Source organism: Mytilus trossulus, chromosome 7 (assembly GCF_036588685.1).
Source record: "Mytilus trossulus isolate FHL-02 chromosome 7, PNRI_Mtr1.1.1.hap1, whole genome shotgun sequence".
NCBI classification, from domain to species: Eukaryota; Metazoa; Mollusca; class Bivalvia; order Mytilida; family Mytilidae; genus Mytilus; species Mytilus trossulus.
In genome coordinates this window covers 2,169,015-2,193,635 of record NC_086379.1, presented here as the reverse complement: position 1 = coordinate 2,193,635, position 24,621 = coordinate 2,169,015, and the positions used below count along the sequence as shown (strand labels likewise).

The 24,621-nt window shown below is 32.3% G+C and overlaps 1 long non-coding RNA gene across 1 annotated transcript; it reads left to right on the top strand.

Annotated features, from left to right (window-relative positions):
- The first annotated feature begins 6,864 nt into the window (after positions 1-6,864).
- LOC134724484 (uncharacterized) lies at positions 6,865-23,463 on the top strand. The gene is made up of 4 exons (XR_010108433.1): positions 6,865-6,981; positions 18,836-18,973; positions 21,534-21,584; positions 22,993-23,463. It is a non-coding gene; the product is annotated as an uncharacterized LOC134724484 (long non-coding RNA).
- The last annotated feature ends 1,158 nt before the right edge of the window (positions 23,464-24,621 follow it).

The following is a 24,621-nucleotide window of genomic DNA, read 5'->3' as shown; positions in this document are numbered from 1 at the left end:
TCAATACATTCTGATGAATAGAAGCGGTAAAATTATAATTTTGTATCAATTTTTATTGATATTTCTGCCTTTTTTGCAAGAGTTATTTCCCTTTTCAATGCAAATCTCCATAGGAATTTTAAATGGTGATTTTTTTAGTTTTCCTCAAGTTAGATTTTTTGGGACTTTTTTCTGTGTATATTTGGGGTATAATGCTAAAGATTAAAACTCAAAAATCTTCTGTTGCAATTACTTTCAGGTTAGGGTCAAATTTATGCTAGATTGACTGGACTATTTAACAACAATTAAGTTCTAGGTTTTTTACTTTTTCGTTCATGGTATTCATCCGCTGGCGTTGTTGCATGTCTCCTTTCTATTCTGACAAGACTGGGTAGCATTTTTCATTTCTGTACTTTTGTCTTTGTGTTGTTAACATTCAAACTTATTTTTTGTGTAAATGGTCAATGAAACTTGGTTGAAAAAAACGAAGCACTCAGTCTGTCAAAATTAGTTTTGACACAATCTTAGTGCTAAAAATTATTCTTATCTGCTAAGAGTGTATCTAGTAGTATGCCAGCTATGCTGGCACTTATGGTAGAAGCATCGTTTTGGGACAAAGAACGATAACTCTTGCTAGACGACCCATCTGAAAAGTTTCGTCACTCTCGTTAAAATCTCGGACGATTTTTTTTTAATGGCTGCCAAAATTCTCGTTCCAACGCGATCCTGAAAAATCGGGACAGATCGGAATAATTTCGATGTTAAATACGTCATGAATTTTTATTTATTTGCAAAAACAAAAATTCAGAAATTTTGGTATTTTGTGTAGTTTATTTAAATTTTATCGTACCACGGAAATTACCGAAGTTAGGACAACAACATCTGACGCCATGTTTCGTCTTCTACAACATTCCATTATCAGTGAGGTCAAAACAAATCACCTTAATAATCACAGGTACTGCATTTAAAAGTCACAAAATCATAGTAAACGATAACATATTTAGTGTCAAAGTTCCGTCCAGTCATGGGAACACAGTAAAAAACTATGCAAGTAATACATTTCGGATTTTTTTTTATAATGAATGGCCATGCGGCATGCGGGGTAAACTCCGGTGCACCGGTTGTGGTTGACCATGACTACTTATGTTCACCTGCCACATAATTCCGCATACCAACTAACAGTTGATAATGACGTTGGTTATACTGTTGAATGTGATCACGGTAAGTCATGAAACCCACAGACTAATTCAAACCTTATGATTATCCCCCCCCCCCCCCCCCCCCCCTAATTCACAATCTGTCTGGGTTTTTTTTTTTAAGTTGGTTAAAAAACTGACAATAAATGTGCAATTTGGGTACTCTCATGTTAGCAACTTCACAGCTACAAATTTATTTTCATGACTTCCTTTGTCAAACTCTCAACAAATCTTTTCACTGATTATGTCACATATATCCCTTTAATAGATACAGTCCCAGGAGATGGAAACTGTTTTGTTTTCTCTCTCTAAGTTCAATCATAAAAGGAGACTTGGAGACTTGAGTCTGAGTAGTACATTTAAGTACAAACTATATATTGTATGCTCTCATATTGTCCAAAATTGGATTTATGGGAAGATGGGAGTTAATTTCATAATATAACCAATGATAATACCATGACTTTGATAGGTATATACATGTACTGGGCATACATTACTTGGGAAATTATCATATTTGTGGGCTACATCCTTAAACATTCAAGCTGCAACAGTCACCTGTATATTTTATGCATCAGTTTAAACCTGATCAAAAAACATTTTCACTCTACCAAGTACTTTATCACTATATCACTATCAGGTTCACTTTTGAACCTATTTAGCAATACACACTTATGGTTATATAACATTACAGTACCAAAGCTGTACTCTGTCGCAGTAACTAAAATTGCACCTATTCAACAAAAAAACCTGGAAATCTTACAAGTTTTCTTTCACCATGTGAAGTTATCTAATTATCATCTTTTTAAAATGAGTAAATTAAATTTGTTACCAGCATCCTTTTCTTCAAAACATAAAGTTTAAGCATGGTATAATGTCAAATTTACATATTGAAATATTTGAAGAAATAAAACAAACCATTTGTTTAATTCCAGTTTTAAGGATTTGAAATAAAATGTAATGATGTATGAAATTTGGGTACTGACCTCATTACAGAATCATGGATTGTTTGGAGGTCAGTTAGACCCATTTAAGGCATTTTTCTATGACTCTGGATGAACTCAAAATTAAATTGGTGACCGTGTAACTATATTGTAAACAAGGATAGTCTAAAAAAATAAGCACAGAATAAGCTTTTGTCTGGTTCATAGAAAAAGTTGGTGAAAAAAACTCACAATATAGGTGCAATTTGTGTACTCTCATGTTAGGAACTTCACAACAGAACTACAAATTTATTTTCATGACCAAAATAAACAAAAAAGTACAAACCTAAAGGCAATAAAATGCTTTGCCATGCACAGCCTGATACGACAGCAGATGTATATTGAGCATATAAATAACACAAATTTTTTTGTCAGTTGAAATCAAACATATTTTAATTTTGGATCCTTTAAACTTCAATATGGACTAATTTGAAAACAGGTAGCAGGTAGACCCTCATATTTCTATTCAGCAGAAGTCTCTAACTACATATCTCCTTAATTTCATATGATAGTAAGTCCTACAAAAATATTGAAAATGTGTTCATTTAATTTTTTTCTAGCTTCTCTCAAGTGAAAGCAGTACCTTTTTGATCACTATTAATGTGTTGCGTCTAAATAAGAATTGTAACACTTTATAGTGACTGAACAGGTTAAACAAATACTTCTCAAGAAATCAAAAAAAGAAGACAACTTGAAACAGCACAGCCATGCCAGTATATGTATGTATAAAACTCAGATCAGAATAGCATAGACAATATGTTAGTTTTATGTCCTTGTGAATTTATTGTGAAAGTTATCAATAATTCTGCAGATAATGCAATTCATTCAAATGTTTTGTACATTGCTGTTAAAATTTTCACACAATCAGTGAAACATTCAAACAAGCTAAACTGAATTTTTATTACTGAAAGTTTCAAACATTGACAAATGTTTTATTTACAAAATAACTCATGTGTTTCTGTGAGAGAAAAAAAATCATGTGCAATTTTTGGAATTAAAGGGAAAGAAGATCCTTTTCTCGCTCTGGTGCATGTCAATTGTGAATATATACTTACGGTTACCAAATATATTTTCTTTATCATGATACTCACATCAACATTATCAAGAAGTACATGTACATCATAGGAAAAATGCACAGACTACAGATAAAATGTTTAAAACACCCTATTTTGAGTGCATCTCCTGCCAAATCTGTACTAGATGAGTATAACTGATGTAAATAAGGTAATTTTTGGAAGAAAAACCCAAAATAAAAAAATAAAAATACCCCCAATAATGTACTATAACCCCAAAATCAATTATTATCTTCCTTTTGAGTTTTGTGTATGAACCTCCTGGTAAAATTTCATGGAAATTCATTTACTTAACTCAAGTTATTGTCTGAAACCTAATGTGTTTTTTTAACATGCTTGTATTTCCCATTTCCATTCTCAATTTTTTTTTGCTGTCATATAAGAACTTGAAAAGTAAGCTACATTATGTACATGTAACAAAAAAATATATTCAAGAAATGACATAAAACCGACTCTGAATTTAATAGTACATAATATTGATGTAGAACTCACAAACTGAAGATGATCAGAAATACAAATGGTTTTTTTATTCGAGTCAGATTTTTTTTTACCGAAGCCCTACAGCGCTATCATTTAAAATTATTTAGTCAAAATTTAACACTAGTATTAAGGTTTACCATAACAAATTGGCAAATACAGTCTTATTATCACCTAAAAAATACTGTGTACAGACTGACATATGTGCGGTTTGGGAAGTTTTTATGTTTTTAGATATATAAAAGTTAAATTTATTTTTGGTAAAGATCTGGATTCAAAATATTTTTTTGTCCTATGCTTTTTTATTCATCAATTTGGGAATCAGAATATTTTTTTCAAGAAAAATAGCATTTTCCATCTGAACTTATAATTTTATTTTAGACATAAACAAAATGTTATTTGTTATAAGTGCCTTGGACATTCGTTCTGAACATGCATGAAATATTTGCCACTGAATGTTAAACAACCAACAACCAATCATTATCTAGGACATTATAAAGCTGGCATTTAAGGTAGCGCCTTCCTCATATTAATCTAAGAAGGATTGACAGCCCTTAAACTCATGTTGCGCTTGCAACCCTTAGAGTACTCTTAGCGCTATAGAACCAGGTTTAATCCACCATTTTCTACATTTGAAAATGCCTGTACCAATTCAGGAATATGATGACAGTTCTTGTCCATTCGTTTTTGATTCGTTTTGTTATTTTATTTTGCCTTGTGATTATGGACTTTCCGAATTGATTTTCCTCTAAGTTCAATATTTTTGTAATTTTAATTTTGATCCTTCTCGGAACGCTCGGTTAATTTTTATTTGATCTACTTGAATCGTCTTTGAATTCTCATAGCATCTGATGTGTCAACATTTTTTTAAACAAAAAATTGTAATAGTGGTCAGGGGCATCCCAATATTTATCTTACGGTTGATTAAAATAGTAACTGCATTTTTTTCAAGCGCATAACTTGTCCTAACAAACTAGACCCTAACAAGTTGATACATCACAGGAAAGCAGTATTTTACAGCCCCCCCCCCCCCCCCCCCCAAAAAAATACCCCCCACACAAAAATTACAATAAAAAAACGCTATTGCTAGTACAAATGTATCTGGACAATGACATGCGATCCCTAATGCTAGTTAGTACTGGTCAAGTACTAGTGCATACCTTCTGTGCATTGGTCAGAAGATACAATCGTGAAATGAGTGTGCGTCTCTTGCCAAAAGCACTTCACATCAACATTTCTTTTTACATTTGATCCAACTATATTTTTGTAGCAATGACTATTAATTTATGAACACTTTGAACAGTTTTTTGAATATATAGGCATTTGCATTGATAGATTCTGCCAGATTTGCAACTGGCATAATTAACTAATTAAATATTATAGTAATTAAATTCCACAGGTCACGCTTGGTACCGAAAGGACTAAAACTTCAATAGATAAGCCTACCCGGCCACGTCCACTTGTATTTTTTCTATCTGATGAGTTAATATTAAAAAGAAAGAAGATGTGGTATGATTGCCTATGAGACAACTATCCACAAAAGACCAAAATGACACAAACATTAACTATTATAGGTCACCGTACGGCCTTCAACAATGAGCAAGCCCATAAGCCTTTTTCAACTGATTTTTATAGTTTGTTCTTTTGTTATACTGTTATACCACTGACCCAGGTTAGAGGAGGATTGGGATCCCGCTAACATGATTAACCCCGCCACATTATGTATGTATGTGCCTGTCCCAAATCAGGAGCCTGTTATTCAGTGATTGTCGTTTGTTTATGTGTTACATATTTGTTTTTCGTTCATTTTTTTTTTTTTACATAAAGAAGGCCGTTAGTTTTCTATTTTGAATTGTTTTACATTGTCTTATCGGGGCATTTTCTAGCTGACTATGCGGTATAAGCTTTGCTTATTGTTGAAGGTCGTACGGTGACCTATAGTTGTTAATGTTTGTGTCATTTTGGTCTTTTGTGGATAGTTGTCTCATTGGCAATCATACCACATCTTCTTTTTTATATTTAAATTAAAGTTCAACCTGCATAGGTATTACAATATCGTTAACGGAGAAGTTGTATGTTAACAAAAAAAGATGTTGTATGATAGCCAATGGGACGAATAGGTACCAAAGCATGGTGCGAGTTAAAGATTGTAAAATCAGAAATGTGCCTTGATATATTCATAGACACAGAGGCTTGTCACTTTTTTGTTTTATCTTTTTAATGGAAAATATTCTTTAATATTTCCACTTATTTAGAGTTTTAAACATTTATCAATGCGATTTGAATATAACGATAGTTCATGTATTTTGCCCCTCTTTCCTTTCCCCCGCCTGTATGGAAAGCAAGTTCAATGATACATGTTTCAGATTCCACTGTTAGAGTACACATGCATGATACATGTAGCTATTCTAAGACTTTGCGTAAAATATTTCTAAGAAAGAAGTGCAAGATTTTCCATTGTTCAAACACGAATCATATACAATTCCGCTAAAATACTATGTGTCTCGACGTCGTCGTGTTGTACAGGGTACAATTGCCTTTTATCTTTTAAAATATTGAAAACAACACGTTATTAATTTCTTGCGTCCATATTAAAGATATATTTTCCATGGGTTTTTTTATAAGATAAGTTTTTGTACCTTCTGTTTGAGTTAGTGACATGAACTTGTATTGTGACTGTAATTTTTTTTTTGTGTTGTGTGTATAGTTTATGTTGACTGTGTAGACCTGTAAGTTTTTGAGATGCTGATCCAAGCCTAAAAAATGTTTTTATATACTTTTCTTTTGTTTGAAATTTGCCAGAGAGAATCAAAAGATTGAAGAGTAATTGTAATATGTATTTGTCGTTTACAAATCTTCTTTCAATTATGCTAAAACAAAATGACTTTGTCACATCAATTCGTGTTATTTCAATTAAAAAAGTGTGCAAAGTATATGTTTTAAAAATTATTTAAAAATGTAATTATTTTTCCAAAAAAATAAAAAAATATTAAAAAAATAAAACTTATCGGATCATGACAGACAAAATACGATTCCTGTCAAAGGAGGTATATAATATACAAGGTTATAGACATTGTAACCCGGACTGTAACCTCGTATTTGTGCGCATGCGCAACCGGAACTGGGCGGATCCGGTAATTTCTACTTTCACTTTTTGAAAAAAATCTTCTATGTGGAGATAGATTTGTGTTAATAGGACTTGAAACTTGAAACTGGTGAAAATGTAACAAATCTTGTAAAACGAGAGCTCAAAACAAGAGTGGTTTGATGTTCATGGTAATTTTTCATACACCTTATCAGGGGCGAATCCAGCCATTTAAAAAAAGGGGGGGGGGATCAACTATAAGTCACCATTCCAATGCATTGATCGTTAAAAAAAGGGGGGTCCAACCCCCCTGAACTCTCCCCTGGATCCGCCACTGTACCTTATCACTATTTGTCCGCCATTACTGGATATCACACAGGTTGTAGTAAAATTTTGAAGTAAAAAAAATTATCTGAAGCCACAAAGGAAAAATGATTGTTATATTCCTCAAAAGTTCTATGCAGTCGGGTCAGCCGGGGTTACCAATAATTAAGGTGTATTCAATATGATAGATAATTGCTATATATCTAGGACCATGATTTATCTCTTCTGTCACTTTATGATATTGGTCGAGGGTGATGCGGCATGTGATACGGATTTTGCCATGTTATATACGCTTTATCATATATTTCACCAGACTTTATATATATGTCACCATACTTTATATATCTGTCACCACACTTTATATATATATGTCACCAGACTTTATATATATATATATATGTCACCAGACTTTATATATATATGTCACCAGACTTTATATATCTGTCACCACACTTTATATATCTGTCACCACATGCACATTTTATATATCCGTCACCAGACTTTATATATCTGTCACCACACTTTATATAGCTGTCACCAGACTTTATTTATAGTATAACTAATCGCCGTATTTGAATATCAAAAATAAGACAACGCGTGACCGAACGACGCATGGATTAAACGAGTGCGCAGCACGAGTTAAATCCATAGCGGCGTTCGGTCACAAGTTGTCTTATTTTTGATATTCAAATACGGCGATTAGTTATACTTTTTATTACATTGTCAAATTGCTTTTTTTTATGAAATTAATGTAGAAAATGTAAGGAACTATATGGTTTTCCTACGCATGTTTTGTTTCGACGTTATCGACGTCTTGACAACGCCTATTGTTGTATGACGTCAGAGAGTGAAATAACCACGTTTATTTCACATGTGAAATTATCGGATTTATCTAACTGGGAAATCAATGTAATTCATTGCAACCAATGTAATAAATATATATATATGTCACCAGACTCCGTCACAACACTTTATATATCTGTCACCACACTTAATATATATCTGTCACCACACTTTGTATTCTGTCACCACACTTTATATTCTGTCACCACACTTTATATATCTGTCACCACACTTTATATTCTGTCACCACACTTTATATATCTGCCACCACACTTTATATATCTGCCACCACACTTTCTATTTCTGTCACTAAACTTTCTATATCTGTCACCAGACTTTATATATCTGTCACCAGACTTTATATATCTGTCAACACACATAATATATATCTGTCACCAGACTATGTCACCACACTTTATATATCTGTCACCACACTTTGTATATCTATCACCACATTTTATATATCTGTCATTACACTTTGACATATCCATTTCCACACTTTATATATCTATCACTACTTTATATATCTGTCACCACACTTTATATATCTGCCACCACACTTTATATATCTGTCACTGAACTTTCTATATCTGTCACCACACTTTAGAGATCTGTCACCAAACTTTATATTTCTGTCACCACACTTTATATATCTGTCACCACTCTTTGTATATCTATCACCACACTTTATATATCTGTCATTACACTTGACATATCCATCACCACACTTTATATATCTATCACCACTTTATATATCTGTCACAAGACTTTATATATCTATCACCACACTTTATATATCTATCACCATACTTTATATATCTGTCACCACACTTTATATAGCAATCAGCACACTTTATATATCTGTCACCACACTTTATATATCTATCACCATACTTTATATATCTGTCACCACACTTTATATATCTGTCACCAAACTTTATATATCTGTCATTATACTTAACATATCCATCACCACACTTTATATATCCATAATGTCACTATATATCTATCACCCCACTTTATATATCTGTCACCACACCTTATATATCTGTCACAACACTTAACATATCCATCACCACACTTTATATATGAATCACCTCACTATATATATCTATCACCTCACTTTATATATCTATATTTACACTTTATATATCAATCAAAACACTTTACATATATATCACCACACTTTATATATCTGTCATTACACTTGACATATCCATCACCACACTTTATATATCTATCATATCCATCACCACACTTTATATTTCTGTCATTACTTTATATATCTGTCACCACACTTTATATTCTGTCACCACAATTTATATATCTGCCACCACACTTTCTATATCTGTCACCACACTTTATATATCTGTCAACTTTATATACCAGTCACCACACTTTATATATCTATCACCACACTTTATATATCTATCACCATACTTTATATATCTGTCACCACACTTTATATATCAATCAGCACACTTTATATATCAATCAGCACACTTTATATATCTGTCACCACACTTTATATATCTATCACCATGCTTTATATATCTGTCACCACACTTTATATATCTGTCACCAAACTTTATATATCTGTCATTATACTTAACATATCCATCACCACACTTAATATATCCATAATATCACTATATATCTATCACCCACTTTATTTATCTGTCATCACACCTTATATATCTGTCACAACACTTAGCATATCCATCACCACACTTTTATATATGAATCACCTCACTATATATATCTATCACCTCACTTTATATATCTATATTTACACTTTATATATCAATCAACACACTTTATATATATATCACCACACTTTATATATCTGTCATTACACTTGACATATCCATCACCACACTTTATGTATATATCACTACTTTATATATCTGTCACCACACTGTATATTCTGTCACCACAATTTATATATCTGCCACCACACTTTCTATATCTGTCACCACACTTTATATATCTGTCACCAAACTTTATATACCAGTCACCACACTTTATATATCTGTCAACATACTTTATATTTCTGTCACCACACTTTATATATCTGTCACCACTCTTTGTATATCTATCACCACACTTTCTATATCTGTCACCACACTTTATATATCTGTCACCAAACTTTATATACCAGTCACCACACTTTATATATCTGTCAACATACTTTATATTTCTGTCACCACACTTTATATATCTGTCACCACTCTTTGTATATCTATCACCACACTTTATATATCTGTCATTACACTTGACATACCCATCACCACACTTTATATATCTGTCATATCCATCACCACACTTTATATATCTGTCATTACTTTATATATCTGTCATATCCATCACCACACTTTATATATCTATCATATCCATCACCACACTTTATATATCTGTCATTACTTTATATATCTGTCACCACACTTTATATTCTGTCACCACAATTTATATATCTGCCACCACACTTTCTATATCTGTCACCACACTTTATATATCTGTCAACTTTATATACCAGTCACCACACTTTATATATCTGTCACCATACTTTATATTTCTGTCACCACACTTTATATATCTGTCACCACTCTTTTTATATCTATCACCACACTTTATATATCTGTCATTACACTTGACATATCCATCACTTTATATATATATCTCCACTTTATATATCTGTCACAAGACTTTATATTTCTGTCACCACACTTTATATATCTGTCACCACTCTTTGTATATCTATCACCACACTTTATATATCTGTCATTACACTTGACATATCCATCACCACACTTTATATATCTATCACCACTTTATATATCTGTCACAAGACTTTATATATCTATCACCACACTTTATATATATATTACCACTTTATATATCTGTCATGATCACAAGACTTTATATATCTATCACCACACTTTATATATCAATCAGCACACTTTATATATCTGTCACCACACTTTATATATCTATCACCATGCTTTATATATCTGTCACCACACTTGATATATCTGTCACCAAACTTTATATATCTGTCATTATACTTAACATATCCATCACCACACTTAATATATCCATAATATCACTATATATCTATCACCCACTTTATTTATCTGTCATCACACCTTATATATCTGTCACAACACTTAACATATCCATCACCACACTTTATATATGAATCACCTCACTATATATATCTATCACCTCACTTTATATATCTATATTTACACTTTATATATCAATCAACACACTTTATATATATATCACCACACTTTATATATCTGTCATTACACTTGACATATCCATCACCACACTTTATGTATATATCACTACTTTATATATCTGTCACCACACTTTATATTCTGTCACCACAAATTATATATCTGCCACCACACTTTCTATATCTGTCACCACACTTTATATATCTGTCACCAAACTTTATATACCAGTCACCACACTTTATATATCTGTCAACATACTTTATATTTCTGTCACCACACTTTATATATCTGTCACCACTCTTTGTATATCTATCACCACACTTTATATATCTGTCATTACACTTGACATATCCATCACCACACTTTATATATCTATCACCACTTTATATATCTGTCACAAGACTTTATATATCTATCACCACGCTTTATATATATATTACCACTTTATATGTCTGTCACAAGACTTTATATATCTATCACCACACTTTATATATCTATCACCATACTTTATATATCTGTCACCACACTTTGTATATCAATCAGCACACTTTATATATCAATCAGCACACTTTATATATCTGTCACCACACTTTATATATCTATCACCATACTTTATATATCTGTCACCACACTTTATATATCTGTCACCAAACTTTATATATCTGTCATTATACTTAACATATCCATCACCACACTTTATATATCCATAATGTCACTATATATCTATCACCCACTTTATTTATCTGTCACCTCACCTTATATATCTGTCACCACACTTTATATTCTGTCACCACAATTTATATATCTGCCACCACACTTTCTATATCTGTCACCACACTTTATATATCTGTCACCAAACTTTATATACCAGTCACCACACTTTATATATCTGTCAACATACTTTATATTTCTGTCACCACACTTTATATATCTGTCACCACTCTTTGTATATCTATCACCACACTTTATATATCTGTCATTACACTTGACATATCCATCACCACACTTTATATATCTATCACCACTTTATATATCTGTCACAAGACTTTATATATCTATCACCACACTTTATATATCTATCACCATATATATATATATATATATATTGTTACGGCCAGAAATCGCCTTTAAATTGTAGCCAACAAAAGACACAAATCAATAGTAAAATTTAACAATATTTATTATACAAAAGTTTACAAGAAGTATTTTACAAATATAAATGTTAACTTAACTGTCAAAATATGAGTCCACTCTTTTATCTGTATCTGGAAATCTTTCGGAATCCAATCTGAATATTATGTTCACTACGAAGGTCACAATCTAGTATGATGTTGTTTGTAGAATAAAAGTGTCAATCCAAATGCTGTGAATACTAATGTCTATCAATGTCTATGTCCAAGTTTTTATGAGAGTTTAACTTTAGTGTCTGTATATATATAGTTGTGACGGATTATTCTAGAACACGCTAGAACGGAACATTGTGGAAAATCCTGGAAAGTTACAACGGAAGTTTCTGGAATAACGTAGAAGTTTAAATTACGCATCTTTTATAAGGATCATTCTAGAAAGTTCTAATCATTCTGTGATTGTTCCAGTGATTCCTAAACTGCACAGTTATAAGATTATTTGGTAAACAACTATCAGGCCATACAACACAAATTAGGCCAACATAAATAAACATAATAATTACAATATCATAACACCTCCCCCCTTAAAAGAAGTTTTAGTGTAACAAAAACTTATCATGAATAATATGAACAAAAATACATAATATATACAAAGTGATTTAATAAGCTCTAGATAAAGCATCAGCTATTACATTATCTTTACCCTTAATATGTTTTACAATTACATCATATTCCTGTAACAATAAACTCCACCTAGTCAACCTCTGATTTTTGTTTCTCATTTTATGCATGAAGGTGAGAGGATTATGATCAGTATAAACAAGAATAGGATATACAGTGGGATTCAAATATACATCAAAATGTTGAAGTGCTGACAACATTGCAAAACACTCTTTTTCAATAGTTGAATAATTTTTCTGATGTTTATCTAATTTCTTAGAAAAATATGATATAGGTTTTTCAACATTATCATCTGTCTCTTGATATAAAACAGCTCCTATTCCTACATCGCTTGCATCAACGGCAAGTTTAAATTGTTTTTCAAAGTCTGGAGTAATCAGAACTGGACTATTAATTAAAAGTGATTTGCTATTTTCAAAAGCGTTTTGACAATTTTCACTCCAGATAAATTTAGAGTCTTTTCGTAAAAGATGAGTCAATGGTTGAACAACAGTAGCAAAATTTGAACAAAATTTCCTGTAAAATCCAATCATGCCTAAATATCTCATAAGTTGTTTTCTATTTGTAGGAGGAGGAAATTTGGAAATAGCTTCCACTTTAGCCATTATAGGTTTTACTTGACCTTGGCCAACTGTATGCCCTAAATAATCAACAGTGGCCTGACAAAATTCACTTTTACCAAGATTAACAGTCAAATTTGATTTTGACAATCTATCAAAAGTATCATACAAATGTGTTAAATGCTGTTCCCAGCTATCACTACATACAATTAGATCATCAATATAAGCATAACAACAGTCTAAATCTTTTATAACATTATTGATCATTCTTTGAAATGTAGCTGGAGCACTTTTCATGCCAAATGGCATTACAGTATATTGAAATAAGCCATCTGGTGTAACAAAAGCTGATATTTCACGAGCTCTCTGTGTCAATGGAACTTGCCAATAACCTTTCAATAAATCAAATTTGCTCACAAATTTTGCTTGACCAATATTGTCAATACAATCGTCTATCCTTGGAATCGGATAGGAATCCGATTTTGAGACTGAATTTACTTTTCTGAAATCAGTCACGAAACGAAAGGTTTTATCTGGTTTTGGCACAAGGAGACAAGGAGAGCTCCATTCACTGTTACTCGGCTCAATAATATCATTGTCAAGCATATATTTAATTTCTTTTCTCATAACTTCAAGTTTGAGTGGATTGAGCCGGTAAGGATGTTGCTTAATTGGAGAAGCATCTCCTACATCAACATCATGACAAACAGAAGTGGTTTTGTTTGGCACATCTGGAAAAAGATTTTTAAAAGAAAATACCAAAGTTTTTATTTCTTCTCTACGATCAAAAGATAGATGTGCAACTTTTGAGTCTAAATTTGACAAAATTTCTGAATTTTTTAATCTAACGGTCTCTTCCATAGATTTAGAACTAAAAGGTTGTTCAATAACATCTGGTTTGTCATGATTGTTCTCAAATTGAACCATGCCTAAAGTGGCAACTGGTTTACTATCACATAGTACATTAGTACGCTCAAAATATGGTTTTAACATATTAATATGACACACTCTATTTTGTTTGCGCCGACCTGGAGTTTTTACAATATAATTCAAATCATTAATTTTACTCTCTATTGTATAAGGACCACAATATTTAGCCTGTAAAGGATGTCCAGGGACTGGCAAAAATACAAGTACCTTATCACCAGGCTCAAAAACTCTGTCCCTGGCATCTTTATCATACCATATTTTCATCTTGTTCTGTACATTTTTCAAGTTTTTCTGAGCAATTTGACAAGCAGTATACAATTTTTCTTTAAATCTTGATACATAGTCTAAAAGATTCAAGTCAGTATGTTCAGTAAGCCACTTTTCCTTAATCAATTTTAACGGTCCCCTTACAGTATGACCAAATACCAACTCAAATGGACTAAATCCAAGGGATTCTTGAACAGCCTCTCGGACTGCAAAAAGTAGAAAGTGAACTCCATCATCCCAGTCTTTGTCAAATTGAAGACAAAAAGTTCTAATCATGTTCTTCAATGTTTGATGAAAACGTTCTAAGGCACCTTGAGATTCTGGATGGTAAGCACTTGATCTGTATTGAGTAATCCCTAACTGGTACACGATTTGCTGAAATAAACCTGACATGAAGTTTGATCCCTGGTCGGATTGTATAGACTTAGGAAGTCCTACTAATGTGAAAAATTTGATCAAAGCTTTGACGATAGTAGTTGTCTTGATATTTCTGAGCGGAATAGCTTCAGGAAAGCGAGTAGATGTACACATGATTGTCAATAAATATGCATTTCCAGTCTTGGTCTTTGGTAAAGGTCCAACGCAGTCAATTAGAACTCTGCTGAAAGGTTCGTCAAAGGCTGGAATAGGCAGAAGAGGTGCTGGTGGTATTTTCTGGTTAGGCTTACCAACAACCTGGCATATATGGCATGATTTGCAGTATTCTGCAACATCATTTCTAAGTTTAGGCCAGTAGAAATGCTGCAAAATCTTAAGGCAAGTCTTCCTGATACCTAAGTGTCCAGCCAAGGGGGTGTCATGGGCAAGACCAATAATTTCTTGCCTATAAACTTTAGGCACCACCACTTGGTACACCACTCTCCATTCCTCCTCTGGTGTAGCATCAGGAGGCCTCCACTTCCTCATTAAAATGCCGTCCTGATGGTAAAAGCATTCGGCCACTTTGTCTGCTTCCTCCTGTGGTTGAGCCCTCTGGCTGAGCTGAAGAACCTCAGGGTCTTTATGTTGTTCTTTAGATAAATTTTCTCGGTCTAATGAATGGCTGTTAACGTCTGGCCATGGCATAATAACATTCTTGTTAACACTAGGTGGTTTTGTAATGGCCTTTTCTGAGCTACCAGGACCTTCAATGTCAGCTATAAAAGTGTCAGAAAGGTCCATGTAATCAAATTTGTCTTCTTGCAAATTCTCATTTTGTTGTTTTCTAGCCATCGCCCTAGTAACAACACAAGCTGGATACAATTCAGCATCATCTTCAGGTGATTTAACATCCACCACCGGTTCACTGGTAACAATTGGTTCAGCAACCACTTTGTTCCTAGCTAGATCATTTCCTAGCAATAATGTAACACCCTCAACAGGGAGATTAGGACGAACACCTACAACAACTGGTCCAGTTATCAAATCTGACTTCAGATAAATACGATGGAGAGGAACATCTATACAACCCAACTCTACACCTTGTAACAAAATGGAGGCACCAACAGAAGTCTTCTCGGACAAAGGCAACACACCTTCTAACAATAAAGACTGAGAAGCTCCAGTGTCCCGTAAAATCTTAATAGGCTGAAGAGTGGTATCATCAACAATAGAAACAAACCCATCAGACATAAAGGGTTTATATTCCTCCATGTAATCACAAAAACTGGACTTAAAAGCCTGACGCGCAGGACATTCCAATGTACTGGTAAGATAAGGTGTCGTACAAGCACTGGTCTTTGGCTTAATATCTCGTTCATTCTTCTTCTGGAGTCTAAAACAATCAGCCATCAGGTGACCAATCTTCTTACAATAAGCACAAGTCAGTGACTTCTTCTCAAAAGTATCAAATTTTGGACTAGACATATTATAACTGGACTGACTCTTATTCTGTGCAACAGGCTTACTATCAGTACGCTCATTGCTTTGATTTTTGTAATTTCCACTGGAAGTATTGACATTTTGACCCTTGAAACTTCTTTTATGTGAAAGAGTATAATTATCTGATATAACAGCTGCATCATGTATTGACTCAACAGTTTTGTCGTCTAAATGTGTTTTTAATTCTGAATGAACACATTGTTTGAACTCTTCTAATAACATCAATTGTCTTAGATGATCAAAATTGTTATTTGTTTTCTTTGAAGTAAGCCATTTATCAAATAGATCTTCTTTTTCCCGAGCAAATTCCACATAGGTTTGCGAATCAAACTTTTTATAAGATCTAAATTTCTGTCTATATGCTTCTGGTACTAGCTCATAGGCTTTCAAAACTTCCTGTTTCACAGTGTCATAATCAGAACTTTTTTCTGATGGAAGTGCGGAGTATATTTCAGCTGCCTTACCCTCAAAAACACTTTGCAGCATCGTAGTCCAATACGGCATAGGCCATTTCAAATTGTTAGCAATTTTCTCAAACTGTGGGAAATATTTATCAACTGTTTTTTCACAAAATTTTGGAACCAAACGTATGTTTTTTGCTGCATCAAAATAATCTGATTTGGAGTGAACTTTAGTGTTGCTTTCTTCTTTGACCATTTCAATTTTCAGTTTCTCCATCTCTAGCCTTTCCCTCATTTCAAGTTCTTTTAATTTCTCCCTCTCCTTCATTTCCAGTTCTTTTAATTTAAATTCATCTTCTTTTTCTTTTTTCTCCATTTCTAACCTTTCCCTCATTTCCAGTTCTGCCTGTTTTAATTTAAATTCATCTTCTTTTCTTTTCTCCATCTCCTTCATTTCCATTTCTTTTAATTTAAGTTCATGTTCTAATTCAAGCTGTTTTAACTTAAAGGCGTCAACATTTTCGACCTTAAGTTCAAGAGCCTCTTCACCTAAAATTTCTTCGTCAACTAATTTGTCTATAACCAAATTTTTTATAATTTGTTTTCTCATAGATACTTTAAAAACTAATTTCAGTTGTTTAGCAAGCAACACTAGTTCCTCTTTCTTTAAATTATCAAAACTCTCCAGGTCTGGCGTTTTCAAAAATTTACCAGCATCAAATGCCATTTTGTAGAATTTTGTTGGCTAGTTATAATGAAAATACTAATCAAATTTTGAATAAAATATTTTTAAGATCCCGGACGAGCCCCCAATTTCTGTTACGGCCAGAAATCGCCTTTAAATTGTAGCCAACAAAAGACACAAATCAATAGTAAAATTTAACAATATTTATTATACAAAAGTTTACAAGAAGTATTTTACAAATATAAATGTTAACTTAACTGTCAAAATATGAGTCCACTCTTTTATCTGTATCTGGAAATCTTTCGGAATCCAATCTGAATATTATGTTCACTACGAAGGTCACAATCTAGTATGATGTTGTTTGTAGAATAAAAGTGTCAATCCAAATGCTGTGAATACTAATGTCTATCAATGTCTATGTCCAAGTTTTTATGAGAGTTTAACTTTAGTGTCTGTATATATATAGTTGTGACGGATTATTCTAGAACACGCTAGAACGGAACATTGTGGAAAATCCTGGAAAGTTACAACGGAAGTTTCTGGAATAACGTAGAAGTTTAAATTACGCATCTTTTATAAGGATCATTCTAGAAAGTTCTAATCATTCTGTGATTGTTCCAGTGATTCCTAAACTGCACAGTTATAAGATTATTTGGTAAACAACTATCAGGCCATACAACACAAATTAGGCCAACATAAATAAACATAATAATTACAATATCATAACAATATATATATATATCATCCTTTTGTTTATATATCATCACACTGTATATATCTTAATACTATTTTGTGGACCCTTTACCTCACTGTATATACACATAACCCCACTATAACTAAGTCCACACTTATCACCTATCTATATATATTGATCACCATCATATCATATTTATAGTAACACAATGATTATATAAATCATCATTCTTTATCTATTTTTCAGAAGACTGTATACTATAACTTGTTGTATCTTCTCTTAGTCAGAGAAATGTACTGGTCATTGTATAATTTGCAGTGGAAGGAGATATGCAGATATGCAATGTCCACTGAGATATGTTTGTATAAGCTTGTATACTTGTTATGTAGCAATTATCAAATTCATTATTTATATTTGTGTTCTTCTTGCAGAAATACCAAACAACATTTTGCAGGGATTTAGAGGTCATTGGTGAAAATGGAAGAAAGGAAATGGTTCATCTAATTTTAAGTGAAATAACAAGAATAGTTAAATGATTTACAACCAAGCAGCACTCAGAAATTGTGATGGTAAAGTATTTTTAGAAAATAATACTTGAAAAAAGATATACTGTAAACCAACTAATTTTCGCGAGCGATTTATTTTCGCGACTTTCGCGGGTAAAAAAATCATAATGAAAATAACGCGAATATAAATCGTCGCGAATATGTCAATCTTTGATCTTTCCTTATTAAACTTCATCAAGTAAATCAGATAATCGCGAAATTAAATACCCGCGAAGTGGTCAAGGGTAAAACGCGAAATAAAGTATCCGCGAAAATAAGTTGGTTTACAGTATACAGTGTGGTGCTTTATAAATTATATATTCCTCCATTGCTACAGTCGCTGTATTTAGCACCACATTCTTCATATATATCACAACAGTCTCAATAGGGACCCCCATACTATGATTATCTATCACTACAGTCTCAATAGCTATCCCCATACTATGATTATCTATTACTACAGTCTCAATAGCTATCCCCATACAATGATTATCTATCACTACAGTCTCAATAGCTATCCCCATTCTATGATTATCTATCACTACAGTCTTAAAAGCTATCCCCATACTATGATTGTCTATCACTACACTCTCCATACCAATGCTAACAGTCATTATGTATATATCATAATAGTATCATAATGTTCTCTATGTATATCTTGGGATAATACAAACGCTACCCCTTACTTTATTTATCAATCACCTCACTTCATATATTAATCACCACACTCTCTATATATATCCCCAACTCTCTGTATGCGCCCCAAAAGTCTCTCTCAGTCTCTGTATATCTCCACAAAATAAACACCTATCATCTTACTTTATTTATCAATCACCTCACTATATGTATCAATCACCACTCACACACTCTCTATATCTATCCCCCACTCTTTTTTGTATACCCCAAACGTCTCTCTGTATAACTCCACAAAATAAACACCTATCACCTAACTTTATTTATCAATCACCTCACTTTATGTATCAATCACCACACTCTATATATATCCCCAACTCTCTATATCCGCCCAAAAAGTCTCTATGTATATCTCCACAAAATAAACAACTATCATCTTACTTTATTTATCAATCACCTCACTATATGTATCAATCACCACTCACACACTCTCTATATCTATCCCCCACTCTTTTTTGTGTACCCCAAAAGTCTCTCTGTATATCTTCACATAATAAACACCTATCACCACACTTTATTTATCAATCACCTCACTTTATATATCAATCAACACACTCTTTATATGTAACCCCATAATCTCTGTGTCACTCACCACACTGTCAATATCTATACCCATAGTCTCTATGTTTATGACCACATTATCAACACCTATCACCTTACTTTATTTATGCATCACCTCCCTTTATATATTAATCACCACACACTTACTATATATATCCCCGTACTCTCAATATGTATTCCCACAGTCTCTATGTTTATGACAACATCATAAACACCTACCATCTTACTTTTTTTAATCAATCACCTCACTTTATACATGAATCACCACACACTCTCTAGTTCTATCCCCAAACTCTCAATATCTACCCCCATAGTCTCTATGTTTATGACCAAATAACAAACACCAATCATTTTACTTTATTTATTCATCATCTAATTTCATATATCAATCACCACACACTCTCTATATCTATCCCCATACTCTCAATATACATCCCCACAGTCTCTATGTTTATAACCACATTTTAAACACCTATCACCTTACTTTATTTATTCATCACCTCACTTAATATTATGATCACCACACACTCTCTATTTCTATCCCAATACTTTCGATATCTATCCCCACAGTCTCTATGTTTATGACCTCACAATAAACACCTATCACCTCATTTTATTTATCCATCACCTCACTTTATATATCAATCACCACACACTCTCTATATTTATCCCCAAACTCTCAATATCTATCCCCATAGTCTCTATGTTTATGACCAAATAACAAACACCCATCACTTTACTTTATTTATCCATCATCTGATTTTATATATCAATCACCACACACTTTCTATATCTATCCCCATACTCTCAATATCTATCCCCATTGTCTCTATGTTTATGACCACATCATAAACACCTTTCACCTCATTTTATTTATCACTCACCTCACTTTATATATCAATCACCACACACTCTCAATATCTATCCCCATACTCTCAATATCTATCCCCAATGTCTCTATGTTTATGACAACATCTTAAACACCTATCACCTCATTTTATTTATCCATCACCTCACTTTATATATCAATCACCACACACTCTCTATTTCTATTACCCCTTCTCTATATCTACCCCCCACAGTCTCTATGTATATTTCTACATATTAAACACCTTTACTTTATTGATCAATCACCTCACTGTATATTTTCACCTCAATTTATATATTATTTCTATCACACCACTGGGTATACCTTTCTAAGCCCTATTTATATCATTTTAAAAGTAGATATGAGCATGATAATAATTCACCTTTCTGTACAGAAATCTGTTTATGTTTATTCACATTTTAAACTAAAAATGACTCAATTGTTATTTTTTTTTTTTTTCAGAAAAGTGAAACTAGATTTTTGAAAGATAGAACATAGAAGAAAAAGGAAAAGGTAATCTTCATTAAAATTAAAAGTATTACTTATAGTTATCAAAGGTACCAGGATTATAATTTAGTACGCCAGACGCAAGTTTCGTTTCTACATAAGACTCATCAGTGACGCTCATATCAAAATAGTTAAAAATCCAACAAATACAAAGTTGAAGAGCATTGAGGATCCAAAATTCCAAAAGTTGTGCCAAATACGACTAAGGTAATTTATGCCTGGGATAAGAAAATTCTTAGTTTTTCGAAAAATTCAAAGTTTTGTAAACAGGAAATATATAAAAATAAATGACCAAATAATTGATATTCATGTCAACACCGACACTTTACTCTTTACATATGTATGTAAAGAGTTAAATAGCAAAGTATTATACATATGTATGTAAAGAGTTAATAAGCAATTAAACAATCCTGGTTGAAATAAAATAATTTAAAAGAAATGTTTTTTAAAGAATTACTGCTCCAACATATATCGTGCAATATTTTATGTAAATATCATGTCAGATATCTTTTCAATAAAAGTATCAAATATGGTATACTAACTGTCAGTCAAAGATTCTATCATTCAAGATGAGTAAACCTTAAAAATATATTGTTTCAGTGTTATTGTACTTTTTACTATGTCTACATAATACTTCTGCTGGCACACACATAATGTATATACCACCACATATTATGTATCTACTGCAACACATAGTATAATTATGGCCACATATAATATATCTACCGCCACACATAATCAATCACCACACTACATAAGTCATTCACCACAGGCTGTGTATTTATCACCACAATATTTTTGTCTATCACCACACTGTGGTCTATCACCACACTATTGTCTATCACGACACTATGTCTGTCTATCACCACACTATGTGTTGTCTGTCACCACGCTATGTTTGTCTATCACCACAATTTGTTTGTCTATCACTTCAATATGTTTGTCTATCACCACACTATTGTCTATCACCATGCCTTGTTTACCTATCACCACACTATGTATGTCTATCACTGCAGTATGTTTGTCTATCACAACACTATATATTTTAATCATCACAGTTTACATATTCACCAACAAATTCTTATTACCAATACTTGATAAAAAGAAATAGTTATGATGAAGCCTTGTTTTCTCTCACATTGTCATTTCATAAAACAAAAAGGTAAATCATTTGAGTCATGGTTCTGTGTAAAGTCATTACTAAAGAAACAAATAATTTTAATTTTTCATTTAAATGATTGGTCTCACAAATGAATTGTATTTCTGCATTACAAATTTTACAATTTGATACAATCTTGGGATAATGTTCTGTTTTTGCACTGATGGAAAATAAATAACAACTGTTTGAGGCATTGAAATTCTGTATTGTATTGGACTAATTATATATTCAACTGAACCATATATTATTTTGTAGGTTAAACAAGATTTAGTGCCGGCCACACAATTAAGAAAGAATACGAACAAGAATTCTTTACAGAACAGGGGAGACTATTTTACTGTGCTTAGATCTGTGTTTTTGTTATAATTAATTAATATTGTAATTTGTTCTTGGATAAAATATCTGCAATGTGGAGGACAACTGAACTGTGTTCTTATATATTGAAGACGTGCAATGATTTAAAATGCATTTAAGATGAACTTTTTACTACTCGGAAAATGGTTATCATTAAAGAAACAAACATAGAATTCATTTACATGAATACATTTTATATTCTATGTATAAAATGTTATCTAAAAGGTGAAAGTAAACAAATTCCTGGCTGTTTAAAATCAAATCAAAGCAGTTTTATTGTGTAGTTAAGAATGTGTAAACGTTGTTCATGCATTTATGTATTGGAATATTTAGAATTGTACAATGTATTGAGTTTAGTGGATCTTTCATTCTATGTTATTTAGGTTTGATTTTCATGAAATAAAAAGTTCTAAAATTTTATTATAACTTTTACTTTGTATCATTTTTCCAGCAACAATCCTATATGATTGCTTTTCTGTATATATAATGAAATTCCTCATCTCTTTATTGACAAGAAATAAATATTTTGTCTATGATGATGATAAGAAAATGTAAACAGTCTTGTGATAGGGAGACTTGGAAAATCTTGAAATAATTGTATATGAAGCTCATAAAATAGAGTCAGTGGTTTCCTAAAATATTCAGATTATTCCAGAGGGAACATCTACAATCTTTTATGCACATTTTATATGTTATCGACTGTTAGTAGATATAGGAAGATGTGGTTAGACATGCATAGGTACTTTAGTCAGGGTGAAATATATCCAAAAGACACTTATAAAGTAGGCTGTATGTGTTGAAATTCTCCATGAAAATTTATTCAGTAGGCTGCAAGTGTCAAACTTTGAGGACATCTACAATGCTTCATACACATTTGATATTTTACTCACTGCAAGGGATATATAGGTACATTGGTAAGGATGAAATCTTTCCACAAACATTTATACAGTAGGCTGCAAGTGTTGATATTTGAGAGGGAAAATCTACAATGCTTCATACATATTTGGTATTTTCCCAACTGCAAGAGATATATTAAAGAGGAACGAAATATATAAGAGGAACAGTCAAACATAAATAGAAAATCTTAGGTACATTAGTAAGAATCAAATCTTTCCATCAACATTTATGCAGTAGGCTGCAAGCGTTCATATTTTAGATAGATCATCTACAATCCTTCATACACATTTTGTATTTTACTGACTACAAAACATATAAAAAAAACATGAATATGAAATATTTCCAGGAAAATTATAAAGCTGTGGTTTGTGCTCATAGTTGAAGGCCGTATGGTGACCTTTAGTTGTTATTTTCTGTGTCGATTTGGTCTCTTGTGGAGAGTTGTCTCATTGGCAATCGATGCCATATCTTCTTTTTTTATAATTAGGAGGATGTAAGTGTTGATATTTGAGAAGGAACATCTACAATCCTTCATATATAGATATAACAAGATGTGATATTAGACAAATCTTCATCCAAGTCCCAAGTTGTAAAAGTAACCAATTATAACATGTTTAAGTCAAAGTTCGGTTT